The 21,540-nt window shown below is 34.7% G+C and overlaps 1 protein-coding gene across 1 annotated transcript in view; it reads left to right on the top strand.

Annotated features, from left to right (window-relative positions):
- The window catches only part of LOC132111796 (leucine-rich repeat and fibronectin type-III domain-containing protein 2-like), a 133,003-nt gene that overhangs the window by 82,364 nt on the left and 29,099 nt on the right, over positions 1 to 21,540 (top strand). The window lies entirely within an intron of this gene.

The raw sequence follows: 21,540 nt of genomic DNA, 5'->3' as shown, positions 1-21,540 counted from the left end.
ACTGCTGAATTGCAGTTTAGAACCCAATGAGCATTCCAGTCATTATGTAGACCAGTGGGCAAATCCCTAATTTTTAATATGCCTGCCATCCAGTAATCACATTAAGCTTCCTGCTTTTAAAATTAAACCTAGTCACTGCTTAATTAACACCATAAAGCACAATAATAAATGTGGTCTCTCTCTCTCTCTCTCTCTCTCTCTCTCTCTCTCTCTCTCTCTCTCATTAAATTATTATTATAATTATTATTATTATTATTATTATTGTTGTTGTTTTATTTCTTATCACACATTTTTATTAACCTGTTTGTCATGTTCATCATCACCCTACCCTATACTAATGAGTGTGAACTGTGAATGAAATGGGCACAACACATTTGATCACAAATCAAATAGCAGCATTGCCGTTTCAGATATCAGAGCTTTTATTTACCACTCAGTAGAGATTGCTACAGATATTGGCTCCACTGAACAACACTATAAGTCACCTTATACTACTCAGCCATGTCTTAGTACACTGTAAATGCATGAGAAGTACGTGCAACCATCCCAGCATACAGTATGCATCCTGAAACCATCATTCGTGGGACTTGCTCTGGGGAACTTTAAAGTTCCCCAGAGCAAAAAATAAAAAAATAAAAAAATTACAGTTACATAGCACTGTAATGAGAAGACTGCATCAGGCAAGAAGAAGGCAGCTGGCTGCTTGTAATCCACTGAGACAAGCTATCAGAATGTTAAGCGAGATTAGACGATGTATTACAAATATGCTTAGAGTGATGAGATGAGCTACTTGTAAGTCTCAGAGAGGAGCTTTTCTCAAACCTCCACAGGAAAAAGGGATGAAGTGATGGACTTTAAATTCCATGAGTAATGCATTCCAGTCTGAAGTTTGGTTAAGTTGTGGTGCAGCAGAAGACTGAGGGAAAAGGCAGGGTTGAATATCAGCAGCTTAAAAAAAAAAAATTATAATAACCTTCCCGTCAACACAGTGGGTTGAGCTTATTCATACTGCATGTCATTTTTCAGGCTTTAAATAGTTTACACAGAACTGGGGGAGTGAAAGGGGGATGGGTTGTGAGTGGGAATAAACTGAAAGGTATTGTGGAGATATTCTGCAAAAAAAAAGCTCCCTTCTTAAATGTCAACTTAATGTTGTATGCTGTGAAAGCAAAAGCCCACCTTACTGGTTTTTCTTTAATAGTTGTTTTTGTATTGGTTGCCAGGGGGCACACACCAAATTCACAATAAGCTAGTTGATTTATTTCAGCAAACAAACATAAAATATAATTGCATATGCTTCAACACAAGTTTACCCCATTGCCAATTACTCAAACAAAACTAAACCTGCATACTTTAAATGACAAATACAGTATCCACTGTCCTTAGATTGTGTTTTAATGGTATACATTTTCTTTAATGGGCAGATGTTTTACATGTTTTGTGTTGAAACTAATTGTTCACTGCTGTGTCTTTGACGCTGCACCTTTCAGGCCACCTTCAGTGTAAAGGCTGTAATCTGTTAATGTGGGCACTGAACTGAATATGGACCATTCATGCCCTATTTAGATGATATGCAAAATACGCCTAATACTGCAACACCAGCATTACTTTGAGATCTGCTAACAGAAACAAGAGATGAAGGACAAGGCAACTTTCTGGATCATCTCTTGGGTCAGGGTATGGTTATGATTTACACTCTTGGTTCAGCCCCAGCTTGGTGTAATTTATTTTGGGTTATTGCTGACTTTATAACAGCTGTTTTCTTTGTAAGATGCCCCAGATTTCATCATTGTGGTCTGGATAGACTGATGTTTCCTTCACGTAATTGGAAACCAGTGGGGGCTGACTGTCGATGCTAACTAGCCAGATCTCCTGTGATTGTATTCATTACCTCATCATGCACATAGAGCCTGCTGGTTACATTACAATTCTTGGAAGGCAACAAACTGAAACCAAGATACATAGTGTTATGACAAGCAACATTTCTTTACAAATAACCTCACACCTAAACTTGCCAAACTATTCTATTGTTGCCTTGCAAGTTGTAGTATTTTCTTCAGGAGATGTAAACTTGGTTAATGAATCTCTTGCAGCCTATTGAAAAAACACACAATATAATTATTACATCCAAAGTATTACTGCAATGAAAAAACACACAATATAATTAATACATCCAAAGTATTACTGCAATGAAAAAACACACAATATAATTATTGCATCCAAAGTATTACTGCAATCCGATCGATACAAATAACCCAGAAAGAAGCTAGTGTCAAGTTAAATGAGAATTCAGTTTGGCTTAATTTTGGCATGCTAAAGATTTATTGTTTTATAACAGAACATTTCATGTTATGCTACCTTACCTCTGAGATTCATATTAGTCATTTCAGGTAGGGGTCACTGATATGGAGCTACAAATAAAAATTAATCCTCTTTATTGCATTCTGGCAGACGCTATATATCTGGTTCTGTAAAGCAAATCCTTATTAAAATCAAATGTACTGACTACATTAAGATGTCCGATATTTATTGTTTGACATAATATATGCATTCACATAATACAGTTTATGTTTATAATACATTCCAGCATGCTAATCTGCATAAACTGCTGCATTAGAAAATGCAATATGTGAACCTGTTTTTATTACTTATGTGATGGCCTTCTTTTAACAGCAATACGATTATGTTTTACTTTTTTTATCTTCTCAGCTTTACTGATGCCAAGTTACATCTCTTCCAAAATGCAACTCTTAGCAAGGAAAGAGACAGCACATTGAACCATCAGTCCCTCTCAAATTGCAGAGCCCAGATAAGTGGACATGCCCATGGGCCTCAAGCAAGAGGTACATAATGATAACATGAGGAATATGATAAGCTCTTATCTGAGGGGTACTTGTCCCAAACCTAGTGGAAAATGTGATTACACCTCTCTACAGGAGAACCAATAGTGTAAGTGTCACATGTCTGATCTGTTTTGGTTTAGTTTTCTGTGTTTCCTTTCTCCTACCTTGTTTGTTTCAATGTATTTTTGATTAATTAGCTTCACACCTGTGTCAGTTCTCCCAATTAAGTTTCTGTTACTTAAGTCTGTGTTCCCCTATGTTCCCTTGTCCACTATCAATGTTTATTCATGTGGATTTGTGTTTAGTGTGCTTATTTTTTCCTGTGGATTTTTAAAAGAACTTTTTTGATTATACTCCATCATTGTGTGCTTTGTTTTGCACACCAGAACGTGACAGTAAGGTCATCTTTAAAAAAGTCTTTAAAAAATATTGCTTTCTTTAATGGTATGGAGTCTTTAAGTCCCATACCATTAAAAATGTACATTTTAATTTAAATGTAAATTTAAAACAGTCCTTAAGAAATCCAGCATGTCGTAAGTTCCAATGTAAATGTGTCCACTGGTGTATGTACAGTCCAAAGAAAGTGATAATCCAAAAGGTGTGAAAATACTGGAATGGAAAGTCCATAAATGACTCCACAATCCAGTGTGTAAGTGTTTGGTCAATGACCCTGATTTTTTGATATGCTGCTTACTTTATACTGGTTTATTTCCTTATTCCTGTCATGTGACCCATGGACATTTTAAAGACATACACACATCAAATTATTAAGAGGATTAAAATGGCCAAGACAACATGTAAAACCATTAAAATTATATTGTATATAAAACCATCTTAATATACATTGAGCAGTAAAAATGTGTCTTTGTGTGACAGTGTCAGTGTACAAGTTGCCTGTAATGCTAAGTATTATCTATGTAATAAATGTGTTATTACATAGTAACTACACAGCATACATAAAATAAATAAAACAAAAATGATGTGGTTAATAAATAAATATATTGTACATGCATGTGCATGGGAGCTAGCATGTCTTTATGTTCTGTATCTATTTCCCTGAGGATTTCCCCTTATATAAGCTGCCATGCTGTGGAACTATATTTACATCAATATTCTTGAGACCAAACACGAGGTCATGAGCATAAAGAAAATTCATAAAATATTATAATATACTATACATATATTATAATATAAAATATAATATTAATATACACTTCATGAGATTGATTCTGCTCAAATGTATCTTGTGTGATGTTAGGACAAGAAAAACAGTTCATTTAATGTCTGCCTTTAAAGTATCAAAGATACAATAAAAAACAAATTCACAGAATCCAGGTCACAACAGTACATGTGCTTTGGACATCTATATTTTTTTGTGGCTTGTTCACTTACAAATACAGCAACACAGAGAGAGAGCGAGAGAGAGAGAGAGAGAGAGAGAGAGAGAGAGAGAGAGGGAGAGAGAGAAAGAGAGAGGGGGGGCAATGAAAATAATGGTATACAGAAGCTAATAAAAATGACACAAACACCAATAATAATAATAATAATAATAATAATAAATTGCAACAGATTGTAACAAATAAAAATAAATCACATTAAAACAAACAGTATGTCGGTTAAGACGGCCACAGTATTTTCTCCTCTTTTTGTCAGACTTCATAGTCTCTGGCCTCTGTTTTAACAGCCGTTCACAGACTACATTAGTAATGTAAAATTTCCACAAAAATGGCATTTGGAAAAATGATTGCAATGCAATCATTTGTGTACAAGCACGGAACAGAAGATAGTCTGAAATAAAACAAAAAATGGACGGTCGATCGGTGCATCCAGTTTATAAATATTAATTATTGTTAAAGCTACAAAGTGTCAGGATGGGGTGCGGGGATGAACTCAAGCGCAGACAGGATGCACAACACACAGGGTTTATTTATAATCAAAAGGGGAAAACAAAGCCCACGAGGGGGAAAACAGCAACTATGACTTGGTCATGTGCTTGTACACAAAACACGGGCCTGTCATGATCCTGCCTCAAGACAAGAGGAAAATCAGGACATGAAGGCAGAATCATGACACAAAGTTACTCGCCAAAACAGGTATTTTGACATACTTTTATATGTTTTTGCCCGTTCAAGGGGGCTTGCAAGTGTATGAGATGTGGCTGTGAGCTGTTACACATCACATGAGTACTGAATGTAGTTGTCTTTCACAAACAAATGCTTTTTAATCACTTGAATTTTTTAATTAACAAGGCTTAAAAACACATTCAACTGATAACATTTTGTGACAGTGCTGCAGTGGCCTGATCGGGCAAGTGACAAATCATTCTACTATTCTGAACATCTTTCACGGTGGCCCTGGGCCTGGGTCCTTATTGTCGAGCCCTGAATTGTCACAGAATATGTGAATAACTCCATTTTTACATTGTAATTCCAAGGTGACGATTTGACAAAAGAAATTTTCTCACACACACACACACACACACACACACACACACACACACACACACACACACAAACACACACACACACACACACACACACACACATACACACACAAAAAAAAGGTTAAATGGACATACAGTATAGCTAATACATACAGTATATCGTACTATTCTAAAACTCGAATTTTGAACCACTGCAAACAAAAAACTTCTTGGTTCTGCATGTTTCCCATTTTCCAAATGACATAGTCCAGCTTAAAAATCTAAATGTTGGCGAAATTTACCAAAAGGCTACAACTTTGGGGTGCTATTAATTTTGTACATAATTTTGTCTTTTAAAAGTTGCATCTGATGTGGCATGTGCCCCCCTTGGTTTGAATGGATGCATTACAGCTTCGATGTCGTTGATATTTTATGTGTTAAATATATTTTGGAGCCAGTCAAGAATAATGCAAGGTTAATCAAAAGAATCAGTGAGGTGAGGGTTGTACACCTGTTAGCCAGCACCCCCCATTATGGGACTCACAGCTGAAAGTGCTCTAACTAACTTATAATTGTAATAGTTTCCTACTTCAGTGTGTTACAAACATAATTGTGGTGTCTTTAGAAAGAAGACCCTTTGGGCTTCACTTTTTATCAACCAGATTTGATAATGCTTAAAAATATTAAAAGTTATAGACACTGAAGTGCCTTGAATTTTTTTTACCACTCTTAAATATTTTTTTATTTGATATAAAAATACATGAAATGAGTCCTGGAGCAATCTAGAAAAGTAATGGGTTGAAAGCCAGATGTCTCATGAGTTTCTATTTCAAATCTGAATAAAATATCATGAAAAATGAGACTCCTGCAAATATTTTTCTGAGATTTTTCTCACCCCCCCACCCCCCAAATATAAGAAAATATATTTCCCAATAGTATTGAAGGCTTCTACAAACTATTTAGTCAGTAAACATACCACTGCATAGTTTTTTTCAATTATAAAACACGAGACAGAAACTTAGTCATCATATAAATGATTTATTTGAGCACTAGAAAAATACAATACGAATAATTTGAGTAAGAAAAATAAGAATAACAAGAAAAATAAAAAAAGATTTAACTTTGCCAATATAGAACATCCTGAGATTGCTAGAGATGCATATTTTACAATGAATTACGATGCAAATAAGTGCTGATGTGCTGATGGCCACTTATACAGATGGTAATAACACAAATGTGCCAAAGTAAATAATCCACTCTCCCTATTCATATAGACGCGTTCACTTTGATAGCCGTGATCATTCAGTAATAGCGAGCTGATTTGGGCTGATTTGCACTCAAACAAAAAAAGATGGTAATCATGCAGATACAGTCACATTCAACATAAAACACACTCTCACATATATAAAAACTGTCAAAAATTAAAAGAAAGACAGGCATTTGCGATCGCTGTAAGTTCCGCCTCCATCAGCTGACAGGTGCTTGCGTCAGAGCGCGTCACCAGCTCTGAGGAGAGAGCGCCAAATTCAAATAAACTATTTTCCGCCTATTTTTCATTCATTCTTTTTTCCGGTGGATCGCCTCATTCTGTTTGTGACACAGTACGCTGCAAAACCGTGCCGTGTTTTTACTACCAAGACGCAGTTTCCAACCATGAGTTATTCCATAAGGGACGCAAACAATTCTGTCGCAGAATAAATTAAATGTAAACAAAGGAATTATGATCCATATTACAACGTTATTGCTTCATTGGACTAAACGTGCTTCATGAGATGTCGTTCAGTGGACCCTTACCTTTCTAACTAAACCGGGATTTACAGCTGTGGATGTGTTTATGACCCCTTATTAGACGGATCTGTTATGTACAGCGTTTTCAATGTTTATTTTTTTATGTGAACTGCTTACACAAATGTAGCAAATACAGTCTTTATAAGCTTTCCATTGACAAACAGCGATCTGTCGTCGATGCTTGAGGCTTAGATCTTTATAATGATACATAGTTTGTCAAGATTAAATTTGTCCTGTTTCATTTAATCTATTCATAATCACTGACATGTGCGTGTGGGGAGGCTTTGAGGACGAGGACGTTCTGGTGCAGGTTAACAGGTTTTAATAGGAAAGCAGTCTGACTTTTACTAAACAAAAAACTCCATAAAATAGTTTGGATAGTTGTGAGTTCTGAAATTGTGTTGATTATAGTGCATGTTATTCTAACGACGGTAAAACTATCACTCACAACTCCATTTATTTGCCGGAAATTTTTTTTTTTTTGCATTTGATTCTGTTCATGTAATTTTGGTGTGAGATTAGTGTTACTCGCAGTATGCCACACAATAGCTTCATAAAATCTTCATGCTGTGGAACTTGTTATGCCTCCAGAGTTGAAGAAAGTAACATTAGAGTTTCTTAGCTTAGTCAGCATAACTTATTGAACAGAAGCATGAAGGTTAGCCCAGGTTACTTCTATAATAAGAGTGGGCTTGTTATTGTTATTATTTTTATTTTTTATTGTCAGGGGGCTGAGCAACTCCCATTTTGTGTTTGTATATGTGTTCACAGCATGCTCTGAAAGCGTTGACCCTCATAAAGCCTTTGTATTGACGCAAGCAAATATGTGTGTATTTTTGGTAATGTATTTTAAGAAACTATTTCGCTTCAATTATTTTTCAACGTAGTTTACAAAATGCTGGTCTTCTTTCGTTTAGTTTATTATGGCAAACTCATTCTTTTTGGAGTCTCTTTGGGATAACCTGTTGATCTATACCATTACTCTGAACTTTGACGTTGGCTCCACTGTTTGGTTGTTTTTGGTCTCGTGTAGCAAAACCTTCAGACTGACATGAAATGGTCTGTACTCCATAGTGGCTTTCATCGGCCAAGAGCTGCAAAAGAGGATGTCTGGACATGTAAATAGACCAATCACAGTTTGTTTTGTTCAGCATCATATTTGGGGGTGTGAAAATGTAAAGCCAATATCAATAACAGACCAGCCTACAGTTCGATCAAGATCGTTTTGAGAGTTTACTGCAACAATGATGCTGTGAACTTCACATACTTTTGAAAACCCAGCGCTTAACTGATCCTGATGAGCACTCATTGTAACAGTTGTAAACGCAACAGCTTTCTTCTACCAATAAACTTTCACTACAGCTCTGTTTTTAGGTGGACCCATTTCATGAAAATCTAAAGATGACATTGAAAAGTGTTGTCCTATTTTGTGTGCCATATTTATCAGACGTGTAGCCAGTGGTCCATGCGTGTGACATCTGAAGCTGAGACAAGGCTGTTTCATAGTATATTATCTTTCTACATGGTTTGTTTGTTCTGTTAAGGTGCAATTTTATGTTTATGCTTTGTAAATCACAATGAGCTGAAAGCTATGCACTGAAGATAAAAACAAAAAAACGTGTAGAAAATGTTCACTCAGAAATTGCTAGTAAATTTCACAATAACTTAGAAATAAACAGCAAGTAATACATTTAATTATAATTTATTTATTTATTTTGTTTCATTATTATTATTATTTTTTGCAGTGTACATAGAGTTTACATTGTAATTACACTGAACAAAATTATATACGCAACACTTTTGTTGTTGCCCCGTTTTTTTCTTTTTTTTCATAAGCTGAACTCTACAGGCCACAATCAACAGCCTGATCAACTCTATGTGAAGGAGATGTGTTGCACTGCGTGAGGCAAATGGTGGTCACACCAGATACTGACTGGTTCTCGGACCCCCCCCCCCCCCCCCCCCCCCCCCTTCATTAAGACTGCAGTGGCCTTTTACTGTTGCCAGCCTAAGGCACAACTGTGCAATAATCATGTCTAATCAGCATCTTGATATGCCACACCTGTGAGGTGGGTGGATTATCTCGGCAAAGGAGAAGTGCTCACTAACACAGATTTAGACAGATTTCCCCTTTTGTGGGGAAGTCATGGCCTAGTGGTTAGAGAGTTTGACTCCTAACCCTAGGGTTGTGGGTTTGAATCTCGGGCCAGCAATATCATGGCTTAGGTGTCCTTGAGCAAGGCACCAAACCCCTAACTGCTCCCTGGGCGCCGCAGCTTAAATGGCTGCCCACTGCTCTGGGTGTATGTTTACAGTGTTTGTGTGTGTGTGTGTGTGTGTGTGTGTGTGTGTGTGTGTTCACTGCTGTGTGTGTGCACTTTGATGGGTTAAATGCAGAGCACAAATTCTGAGTATGGGTCACCATACTTGGCTGAATGTTACTTCACTGTCACTGTTATTTTTGAACAATATTTGAGAGAAATATGCCTTTTGCGTACATAGAAAAAGTCTTAGATCTTTGAGTTCAGCTCATGAAAAATGGGGTCAAAAATAAAAGTGTTGTGTTTATAATTTTGTTAAGTGTATTATTATTATAAGTAACTATCATAATTATTAACAATTGCATGGGATAGCTGGGCAAAGATGGGATAGATTATATGTATATAATCTATAATCTATATATACTGTGACTTTAAACACACAAAAAACATGCAAATAGACAGTGTGTGATGATATGGACCACACTGTCAGAGAAATGCTGTCTTAAAGTGTTAACGGCCTGGGATTTGTGTGTGTGTGTGTGTGTGTGTGTGTGTGTTTATTTTTATTTTATTTTATTTTTTAATTTTAGTTTAAACTAATGATGTTTAATGATGATGAAACTAAAATGTTCAATGATGATATTTTAGCAGTTGTTCTCTTGAGACTCAGCAGCAGAGTACTCATCTCAAGACCCTCTTTTAGCCAAACAGAGGTGTTTGTTTATTCTGAATGCAAATGTCAGAGTCCTGTCACTTAGTGTTTTACAGCGTCTTTCCTCATTTGTCTCCATCATCTATTTAAAAAGGTCAACTCTCTCCATTAGATGCTGGTGCTTTTAGATCTCGGCAGCATTTGTACTGTTTTATTTAATTGTGGGTATTCATCTACCTTAAATTTTGTTTTGTTTTGCAGTCATTTTTTATTATTTATTTTGATGTTCCATAAAACATTTCAATGCATGTCAACCCTTTTATGTCATTTCACATATCAGTGAGCTTATATTAGGATCATAGCAAGATTTAGACATATGTTTCTGGCAAAGCCTGATGGATATTTTTTTATTTATTTTTTCTATATTCCCGTAAAAGAAAATTGCATCATAAAACAATGTGCAAATACATCCAGATCATTTCTATTTCAAGAGCTGTCAATACCCAGCCCATCTGATATTGTCTGCATGACTCCACTGACTTGAAGCTGAATAGGGAATACGTTTCACATGTGATGCGGTAAACTGGTGAAAAAAAAATGCTATGCTTGAGCAAGCATGCTGCTAATCCCACTCTGAACATATGTAAATTGTTGGGGCCTTAGCGCAGAAAGAAATGCAAATGGATTAGTGTGAAAATTGCTTTTCTAATTATTGTGTTTTGCTCTTATCTGCATCCTCACTGGAATTATTTGATAAACTAGGATCACAAACAAACTGTTTTTGCATGACTTTCTTTCTTCTATGGCACACAATACATTAATACACAAAATCAAGGAAAGTCTTTTTCATAATATATATATGTTGCCCCGCGACCCGGCCGCGGATAAGTGGAAGATGATGGATATATATATATATATCTCTACAGTACAGACCAAAATTTGGAAACATTACTATTTTTAATGTTTTTGAAAGAAGTTTCTTCTGCTCATCAAGCCTGCATTTATTTGATCAAAAATACAGTAAAAAAAAACAGTAATATTGTGAAATATTATTACAACTTAAAATAATAGTTTTCTATTTGAATATACTTAAAAAAAATATTTATTCCTGTGATGCAAAGCTGAATTTTCAGCATCATTACTCCAGCCTTCAGTGTCACATCTAACATCCAGTCTATCACATGATCATTTAGAAATCATTCTAATATTCTGATTTATTATGAGTGTTGGAAACAGTTCTGCTGTCTAATATATTTGATGAATAAAAGGTTAAAAAGAACTGCATTTATTCAAAATAAAAAACAATTTCTAATAATATATATTTAATAATATATTTTAACACAATACAATTTAACATATCCTTGCTGAATAAAAGTATTGATTTTATAAAAAAAAAAGAAAGAAAAAATTTAACTAACCCCAAATTACTGACCAGTGGTGTATATTGTTATTACAAAATATTTATATTTTAAAAACATAGTTTCTTTTTTTTTTTTTTTACTTTTTATTCATCAAAGTATCCTAAAAAAGTATCACATGTTCTGAAAAAATATTAAGCAGCAGAACTGTTTCCAACTTTGATAATGAATCATCATATTAGAATGATTTCTAAAGGATCATGTGATAATGATCCTAAAAAGTCAGCTTTGCATCACAGAAATAAATTATAATTTAAAGTATAATAAATTTAAAAACAATTATTTTAAATTGTAATAATATATCACAATATTAATTTTTTTTCTGTATTTTTGATCAAATAAATGCAGGCTTGATGAGCAGAAGAAACTTCTTTCAAAAACATTATAAATAGTAATCTTTCCAAACTTTCCTTCCAACCTCCCGTTGGGAGGTGCCTGGAACTCCTCCCTGGGAAGGCGTACAGGAGGCATCCGAAATAGATGCCCGAGCCACCTCAGCTGACCCCTCTCGATGTGGAGGAGCAAAGGCTCTACTCTGAGCTCCTCCCGAGTGACTGAGCTTCTCGCCCTATCTCTAAGGGAGCGCCCAGCCACCCTACGGAGAAAGCTAATTTTGGCCGCCTGTATCCAAGATCTTGTCCTTTCGGTCATGACCCACAGCTCATGACCATAGGTGAGAGTAGGAACGCAGATTGACCGGTAAATCGAGAGCTTTGCCTTACAGCTCAGCTCCTTCTTCACCAAGACAGAACGGTAAAGCAACCACATTACTGCAGAAGCTGCACCGATCCGTCTGTCAATCTCCCGTTCCATACTTCCCTCACTCGTGAACAAGACCCCAAGATACCTGAACTCCTCCACTTGAGGCAAGAACTCTCCACCAACCTGAAGTGGGCAATCCACCCTTTTCCGACTGAGAACCATGGCCTCGGACTTGGAGATGCTGATTTATATATATATATAAACATTAAATAAATAAATAAATAAATAAAAAACATAATAGCATCATAAATGTTGAATTTATGCTATTTTTGAAGTCTTCGCACAGTTAATTTTGTGCATAAATCATTCAAACTAGTTTAGAAATGAATTGAAAAGATCTGACACAGTATTATGGTTCATTTATAAATCAGCCAAATTTAACAATGATATGAAAAAAAAACACCTTTGAAAGACCTTTATGATGTCTGTTATGATGTCTTATTTACACTCACACAGTTGTGCTCAAAATGATTCATAGCCTTGGTAAATATGATCAACAAACTGTGAAAATAAATATTTGTTGTTAATCCATTTGAGGTTTTTATTTATTTCGTTTTTTTATGTATTTTTTTGTAAGTTTAAAAAGCTCCTTCTCATTATTAATTCATTCCTTGATAGCTTGTACTTTTTTATTTTTACAAGCATTTCCTGTGTATGTTTGCCTCTTTAAGAAGAATCACTATGTATTCCGAAAATTGTTAGTCGCTTAAAATTTAGGCGTCTACAAAATGAATAAATATAAATGTACATTTTTAAAAATTACCAAAATCTAACCTTCCATAGGAGAATAATAATTTAAAAATGGCGGAACATCTTACGATGAACTAAAAGTTTTTTTTTTTTTTTCTCGAATACACACTTCCCGCATTTAATCATAGCCTTTAATTCAATACGTTTTGCAACTTCTTTTTACAAGGATAACAGCTCTGGGTCTTTACCTATAATGCCTTGGGAGTTTGGAGAACACCTGACAAGAAATTAGAAACCATTTCTTCATAGTGAATAAGTTCAGACCCTTCACATTCCCAGCTCCATGTTGGTGCGTCTCTTCTTCAGTTCATCCCACTCATGTTCTATAGGGTCCAGATCAGGGGTCTGGGACCGCCATGTCAGAAACTTGGTTTTGTGCTCAGTGACCAATTTTTGTTTTGATATTGATGTAAATTTTTGGATCATTGTCCTGTTGGAAGATCCAACCACGGCCCATTATACGATTTCTAGAGAGGACAGTCGGGTTTGGATTTTATTTTTATTTTTTCTATGATAGAATAGATAGAATACTGTACATGATTCTGTCTACTGTATCTCAACAAGATGTATAAAAATATATATATATAATTAAAAAAAGGCCGACAACATTAAGAGCAGTATATTTAAATGTACATTTGGGCCTTTTTTTTTTTCTTTTTTTTTTTTTTCTCTGTGTGCACCAAACCCATTTTGCATGTTTGCTGCTAAAAGGAAAGAAAGAAAGAAAGAAAGAAAGAAAGAAAGAAAGAAAGAAAGAAAGAAAGAAAGAAAGAAAGAAAATTGAGGGACTGAGCATTATTTGATGAAAGTAAGTAGAGAGAGAGGTAGAAAGATAAGAATTCATAAACAGAAACAGGATATTACTGGTGCTCTCTCATATTATTGGTCTCACCATCTAGAATGACATCCTCCCTGATTCAAATAAACATTTCTTGGAAATGAGGGTGTTTTGTCAAGTGACAAGTGAAGAGACTCTCTTCAGTGAGGAACAAAGATTATGGCACATTACATTGCGACCAGACAACCATACAAAACAACAGAAAAAATAAGCCTTCAAACACATACTCACTGCCAACATGTCATGCTCCATTATAATACAAGCACATTGTGTTTTGATAGACAGGTCGTCTGACTGTGGAAAATGCTATATATTCTTTATGGAATTGGAATAAATCCTGTCGTGACCAGATGCAGTCTTGTTGTAAAACTCTTTCTATGAAGTATTGTGATATATACTAAGATGTAAGCCTTCTGTCTGAAAGCATTTGAAATCAAGGCTGTGAGAAGGAACCATTGTCACAAAACACAATATAGGTTATTTAAGAATAAGCTACTTGTTGATGTGGATGTGTTCATGTATTCAGCCAATTTAAAGTTTTTTTTTTTGACTGATGAAGAAAGGTGAAGTGATGACAACATCTCTGATTATGCAACGAACAGCCCCTAGACTGAAAGAACAGAGTGTAATATTTAACGCAGTTATATCAGTCTCAATGAATATTAAGCTAAACACATAAATTGTTCACTACATTTATTCAGGAGAGAGAGATCTTGAAAATGAGTTGGATAATTTTAAAGATTATATTATTGCTCTTTAGATATGGTACCAATGTGCAGGGAGCTTGGCTCATTGTTGTTCCCCATAATAAGTTGACTGTAACAAGAAATAGTGGTCATGGTAGGGTTAGTGGTATCTTTAAAATATTTAAGACAAATAAACTATATATTTTGAAATATATATAAAAAAAAATTATTTATTTTTTATTTTTTTAATTTTTAACCTTTGATATGTTTCCAGGATTCTTTGAAGAATACAATGTTATTAACACTTCACTTTTTATTCAGCAAAAAAAAAACCTGAAACAAAGCAATATATATATATATATATATATATATATATATATATATATATATATATATATATATATATATATATATATATATATATATATATATATATATAACAAATTTCAACAAAATAATAAGCAAGAAGAATCGATGCATACAATAAAATATCAAGCCATATGTCAATTTAGCACTGGTCCCAACAGAAAACTAATAAAAGGGCAAAAGTTGTTGGAAGCCTTGGCAGAAAAAAAAAACAAGGACACTTTTGTATTTTCAATCAGTGTCTGTATTCTTCCATGTGTTTTTTTTTTTTTTTTTTTTTGTAATAATGTAACAAAACACATTATTGAAATGCAAATATTGTGAGAAAATGTGAAACAGTGGCTTTTCTGCATGTCAACTGTCAGAAAAAAAAGATCTGATGAATATTCATTGAGACTGAAATAACTGTGTTGAATATTTCACTCTGTTCTTTCAGTTCAGGGGCTGTTTATTGCATAATCAGAGATGTTGTCAGTGTTCTTGTATGATTTCAGCTCTTTTACAATTTGTTTTAATGACAAGATTCTAGCATTTTTACTTTGGGATATTCAATACCACATATACTTTTACCCCTAGAGCATCAAGTTTTATATACCTATCAAAAATAAATTGGGAATTGTTTGCTGTTCTCAGTTTGCGTCACCACTCTAAACTACCAGAAGCAACAAAGCTTTGTGCTATGACTTATCTGTCATGACGACAACAGATGCACCTTCAGGGAAAATAACACACACTTTCTCAAAAGTATGAACATACCTACAAAGAGGCCTTTTGATCTAGACAAAAAAATAGTTTCATCAGCAGCCCTTAACAGCTAAACTTTTCATGTGTATTCTGCCAAGAATACATTTTTCTACTTCCCTGTTGTAAATTAGCTTGTGTAGGCACAAACAGTGTCAGAACAGATGTGTTGCTTTGAGTTTATAAGCAGAAAAGAAACAAAAAGTCTTGTGGAGTTTTGTAAATTCAAAATGTCTGGACATCTACAAGTATATAATAGATATAGAAATCTGATCAACTTTATTTGGTGTACACTAGTATACTGATAAATTTAGAGCTAACAGGCTTCAACTATAAACCTCAAACACTAATTTAATTTAAGAGTGAAGAATGGAAATGCTGGTTTTAAGAAGATACTATAACTTTTCCTCTCTAAATTTGAATTGAGGTCTGTGCCACATTACTCTTCACCCAGGAAAAAGCTAGTCAATTTTATTACTGTGTAATGGTCAACCAATTAGAAGTGTAAAGCAGATTCCAACAATTCAACCAATTCTTATTCTCCAGAAGGTGAAAAGATCTGTGGATATTAAATTAGAATTTAGACAACTTCTTTATGACCTCCACGGCATACTTTGATATGTTGTTGGATACGATTTTTGTGCCAACAAATCTGTTGCACAACCATTTTGTAATTTGACATATCATAATGTTGTACTTGTTAGTTAAATACACTGGCCTGTCACTAAAACCTATCCTTTTGTGGGTCAGCATTGTTCTAAGCAGGCTGAAGAAGATTTTAGGAGGCTGAGAAGTCGCTGTAGTCTGACACCTGTCACTCAACATAGGCCGCCACTTATATTCCCCATAAGGATTCACATATCACTTGTTTCTCACCTGGCAGTATTTAAGCAAAGAGTCAGCAAATTGCAAGTTTTCAGTTTTAATATATATGGGTTTTGCACCTATCTAACCTTCAATGCTAAATTCAGTAAAACAATTGAAAAGGCTCTAACACTGACTGTGAATGCAGTTTTATACTTGACAGATACTTTTTTATCCAGAGCAACTAACCGCATACTTTTAATCAGTTAAGAAAATACAAAAAAAAGTCTGAGGTACCTGTGGGAGCTACTGGGAAACATAAGGTTATTGTCGACAGAATAGCACCTGGCTACTAAAAAACTCAATGTCATATTTATAGCTGATACTTTCTAAACTAAAACTGCACTGTGGATTTAGAAATGTGCTAAAGAATCAGAGGCTAAAAGAATATATATTTTTTTCTCTCTAAATAACAATTCAGAATTTTGACTGCAGTATCATGAGAAACCTTCAGACCCAAAAACAGTTTAAACAAAACAATACTTGACAAATACATTCACAGCTACAAACTCTAGCATTAACCTTTAGTAAAGTTGCTAAAGGACTGGGAGCAGTCCACTTTTATTTTCCGGAAAACATAACTAGTCCCTAATAGAGCTGTAATCGGGCCTTAAAAGTTAGGTTAAGTAAGTTGTCAAGAATGAGTCATTTATACATGTTTTAACAAATCATTTATGACTAGTGTATGTTATAGGCCACTTGGAAGTTGGAACAAATAAATAAGTCATCTGTAACATAGAAACATCTCAGCACTCTAAACAGGCCTAGGCATAGCCTCATTTATCCTATAAATAGGCCAATGCACCAATAAAAATGAGTCTTACTTAAATTAAATTAAGATAAATTTTAAATTAAGATAGGTATTTGGCAATAACGAAATTAAGATAAAGGCTCTGCTGGATTTGCTTCGCCACTAGCAGCTGAAATTTAATAAAATAATAATGCAGACATTAGCCTATATACTCTGTTTACAGTATGCATTTAAGACTCAATTAATATTTAGTTATAATTTGAAAAACCTTTACTCACCCAGATTAGGCTAAGCCTACATGTTTTTGTGGAGGGAAATTATTGAATCCACTGTAGATGACTTCAGAACATTCCTGCACTCACTGATGGTGTGTCCAGCAACATAACCCACTGGCTCATTATTCTCATTATTAACATGGTCATAACTTTTCCACACCTCAGACTTTGCTTTAGTTGCTGGTGAAACCAAAACGTAATCGCCAGAGGCAAGCCTCCGTTTCACCTATTCAGCATACATTTTTGCATTTTTCTCGGGCTAATCGAAACACATCACATGACCGCTCATTTACCTCGGAAACCGGAGCGCAAGCCCGAGGCCGGCCGAAGCTCTTGTAAAATCCATCGAGTCCCGTTGGCTTTGGGCAAAGATCTTCAGCTCTAGCCTAATATGCTTGGTCACCAAAATGTGTTTTTGATGCTTGGTTGTTTCTGTCTTCGACCCCATAAACATCGTTGGAGAAATTAACTAGTTTCCAGAAACTGTCGTAACATGGTCTTACCTTTGATTCAACAATATGACGACACACAGATGGCGGAATAATGTCTAATTAATTGAGCTGAGATTGCAATAAGATTATTAAAGCTCATTTACATAAAGTCTGACCAAATCAACAAAATAATTGAACAATGTTGGTAACTACGGATCTTGTGCAACCATACCTGGCTTGCAATGCTTTTGTGAAATGCACCACAGGAGTATCCAGAGAAAAGAACAACTATTCAGTAACATGGAAACTCCTGTCAAACATGGTGAATAATGAATGCAAATACTGTACATCTGAAAAGCTTTGAATAGAATGAGCAAAAATTCCAGTGGCTCAAAGCACCGACTTGTAGTAGACTGATGCAAGACTCCAGACCCAGTCAACGTGAATGACTTGACAGGTGTCTGTGAGTAAACACAAAGAACAATCTATATAAATACCAACACACATCACTTGGCAGTTGTTGTGCAGTGTGCTTCACTTCTCAGGAAGACCAGATGTTCCAACCGTGTATCCAGTTCAGATTCTTTTTTTTCTTCTTTTTTTTTTTTAACTCACCCTGCAGCCACTGGGAACTTACCTTGACTTGCGATCTATACTTCTCTCTTTAGTCATATTACTAAAAGAGCAAATCACTTTCAGGAATCTAGACTTTTTCTTAACAAACCTATCCCTCACAAATCCCTTTGGAAGTGGGTCAGGAGTCATCACAAATGTAGCCAAGAGCAAGGCCCTAGGTTGTTCAAGGTGGGACTGTCCCTGTAGAGAGTTAATGGTTCTTTTCCATAGCGATGTCACATTATAGTTGTGGCTATAAATTCCATCAGCTGCACAGCAATACATAAAGTATTTATACATTAATTTAACAGTGCAGAAGCATTCTGTTAACACTGTTGTGGAGTTTGCTTTACTAATTTTGCTGTGTTATTGCTCCTGTGGTGACCATTTCAACATTTCCATTCATATTTCATATAGAAGGCTCATCCATGTACACTAGAAGAATGTGGAAGGATGTAGAAAAGTCATCCTCGTAAATAAAACAAGCAGAGAGCAGAACTACAACTCACTATGCCTGCACTCAAGACTGGGAAATAGTGTACAGTACCAGCATACCCATTTGTTAATAAGTGCTCTCTGCTTGGTACTTACGATATGCAATTACATCAAGTGGACATTGTGCTTAAATGTTTAGCAAGATTCTTTACCCCTATAGCAACCAAGAAGATTTGAAGATAGAAGAACAGTAGACTTTATCTACCATTACAAAGGAGATACTGTTGTAATTATGGGCATTCAAAGTTCATTTTTAAATTTAATATCATGTTCTGTACTGTGTATACTATACATACATAAGCATGTGTACTCATGCAGGGATGCTTTTACAGCTTTTGACTGTTAATTGGCGCTCACCAAAGACTTCCAAGTAATCAGGTGAATGTATGGGGGAAAGTTTCTATAATTTATTTTATTTTAATTTTTGATGGCAGTGATGCAATGTTTAAATTTACATGTAATAATATATTTTACATACAATATATGCAAACATGCATGAGTCTGATGCTCCTCCGTTTTTAAGAAACACATAACAAGACTGTTATCTAAAGATCTGAAAATATAATGATTATTTAAAAATATGATTATATATTTAAAGTGCTAAGTAAATATACACTGAGTTGTGTTTGTCTTTATAATGTCATAATGTCTATCTTTCAGCTTCTGCCTAGGACAAGACTTCTGCAGAATGAATAATCCAACCAAAAGTCCTTAGTCATACCTCAACAGGGTATTGTCTCTTAGTACTTAGAGATTGCTTTGTTTTTGTGGGATAATTATTTCTGTGGTAATTAATCATGCACAGATAACAATTCCTTCCATTTTAATTCCTCTTCAATTGAGCACTCATCAGTTAAACAACTCAGGAACGAACAATCACAAAAGTAGGCCAACACTAAGGGTTTAAATATATATATATATATATATATATATATATATATATATATATATATATATATATATATAATTTATTTTATTTTATTTTAATTTTTTAAGCACTGCACACAATGCAAAAATTCCCAAGGAGAAGAAGCACTGATCTACTGAAAGCTGCATAATTTGTTATCCCGGGGAATCAGTGTGATAAAAGCATTAGTGTGAAACTAATGCACCAGAAATGCCACGGTTGCCACCCAGTGTCTTTGCAGGAACCTTTGTTTGCTGACACTGAACTCCAGTAAAACAGGGGTTACTCTTGGCTACATGCAAGAGTTAGAGACTAAAGTTTTCCTTTTCACTAAAAACAGGGCACGCCAGCTTTCTGAGTGTGCACTTGGTGTGTCAGCCTTTTATAGGCTTCTTCTGAGCACAAATCTCTCTATGAATATATTCATGTAACATCTTTTCAGAACATAGGCTTACTTAAGCCTACTATTTTTGTTACAGAGAATAAGGGCTTTGTTCAAATGACATTACATAGGGGCATTGGTAATATGACATATATACTGTGGTTATAATGAGTCAGTGGTTAGACTAAGTTTCAATAACCTATGCCATTTTAACTTTTGTTTTTGAAAAAAATTATATATAAATATGTAATTGTTATATAATTTTTGTATTAGTTTCTATTCATATTTAACTAGAAAAATGACCTCCTAATATCGTTAACCCTTGTGCATTGCTCAAATTCACTACCCTTTGTTCGGAATGAAAACATCCACTCAATTAAACTGCTGTAAAAATGTATCTGATTCAATTTTCTTTTTTTTTTTCAAATTTCAAATTTCTTTTGCATAAATCTGTTAATCAACTTCAGTCCTGATCAAAACTACCAAATGTTTTTAAAAAAAATCCAAAATTTTAACTCTTTAATTGCCAAGTTCATAAATTATGTCACTGATTTGGGGGAAAAACACACAAAATGACTTATTTTCAATATAAAAGTCTGTTTCTTTTTTTTTTTTACTTTTTATAACAGTGTTGGGCATGTCAAAGATTAGTAGCAACATTGGCTTTGATGCATTTTTGCGCAAAGGTCTCTCTCACACACACACTCTCTCTAAGCCTAAGCCTTAAGAAACTAAGCCTTTTTTTGCACAGGCCTATCTAAAGGGTTAATGGTCCCACCTAGTGATCAACTGTAAAAAAAAAATAACAAATGTTATCTCTTCCCAACAGGGAAAACCACCAACAATCAAGAATCTCACACACACACAACAACTATAATTTGCTGTTATACTCCATATAACTCCATATACAAGCCAGAAACTAAGCCTTTTTTTTTGCACAGGCCTATCTAAAGGGTTAATGGTCCCACCTAGTGATCAACTGTAAAAATAACAAATTTCACCTCTACCCAAAAGGGAAAACCACAAACAATCAAGAATGCATGATTATATGGTGTCATGGCTTTGCAATGCATCAAAGCCAATCTTGTTATTAATCTTTGACATGCCCAAGACTGTGATAAAAGTTAAAAAAATATCCAGTCCACACTCACTTTTTATATTGAAAATATGTAATTGTGTGTGTTTTTTTCCCAAACAGCGACATAATTTATGAACTTGATAATTAAAGAGTTAAAATCTTGGATTTTTTTAACATTTGGTAGTTTTGATCAGGACTGAGGTTGATTAATAGAT

This window comes from Carassius carassius, chromosome 31 (assembly GCF_963082965.1).
Source record: "Carassius carassius chromosome 31, fCarCar2.1, whole genome shotgun sequence".
Classification (NCBI taxonomy): Eukaryota; Metazoa; Chordata; class Actinopteri; order Cypriniformes; family Cyprinidae; genus Carassius; species Carassius carassius.
The sequence above is the reverse complement of the archived record's forward strand: the minus strand, read 5'-3'. Positions and strand labels throughout refer to the sequence as shown.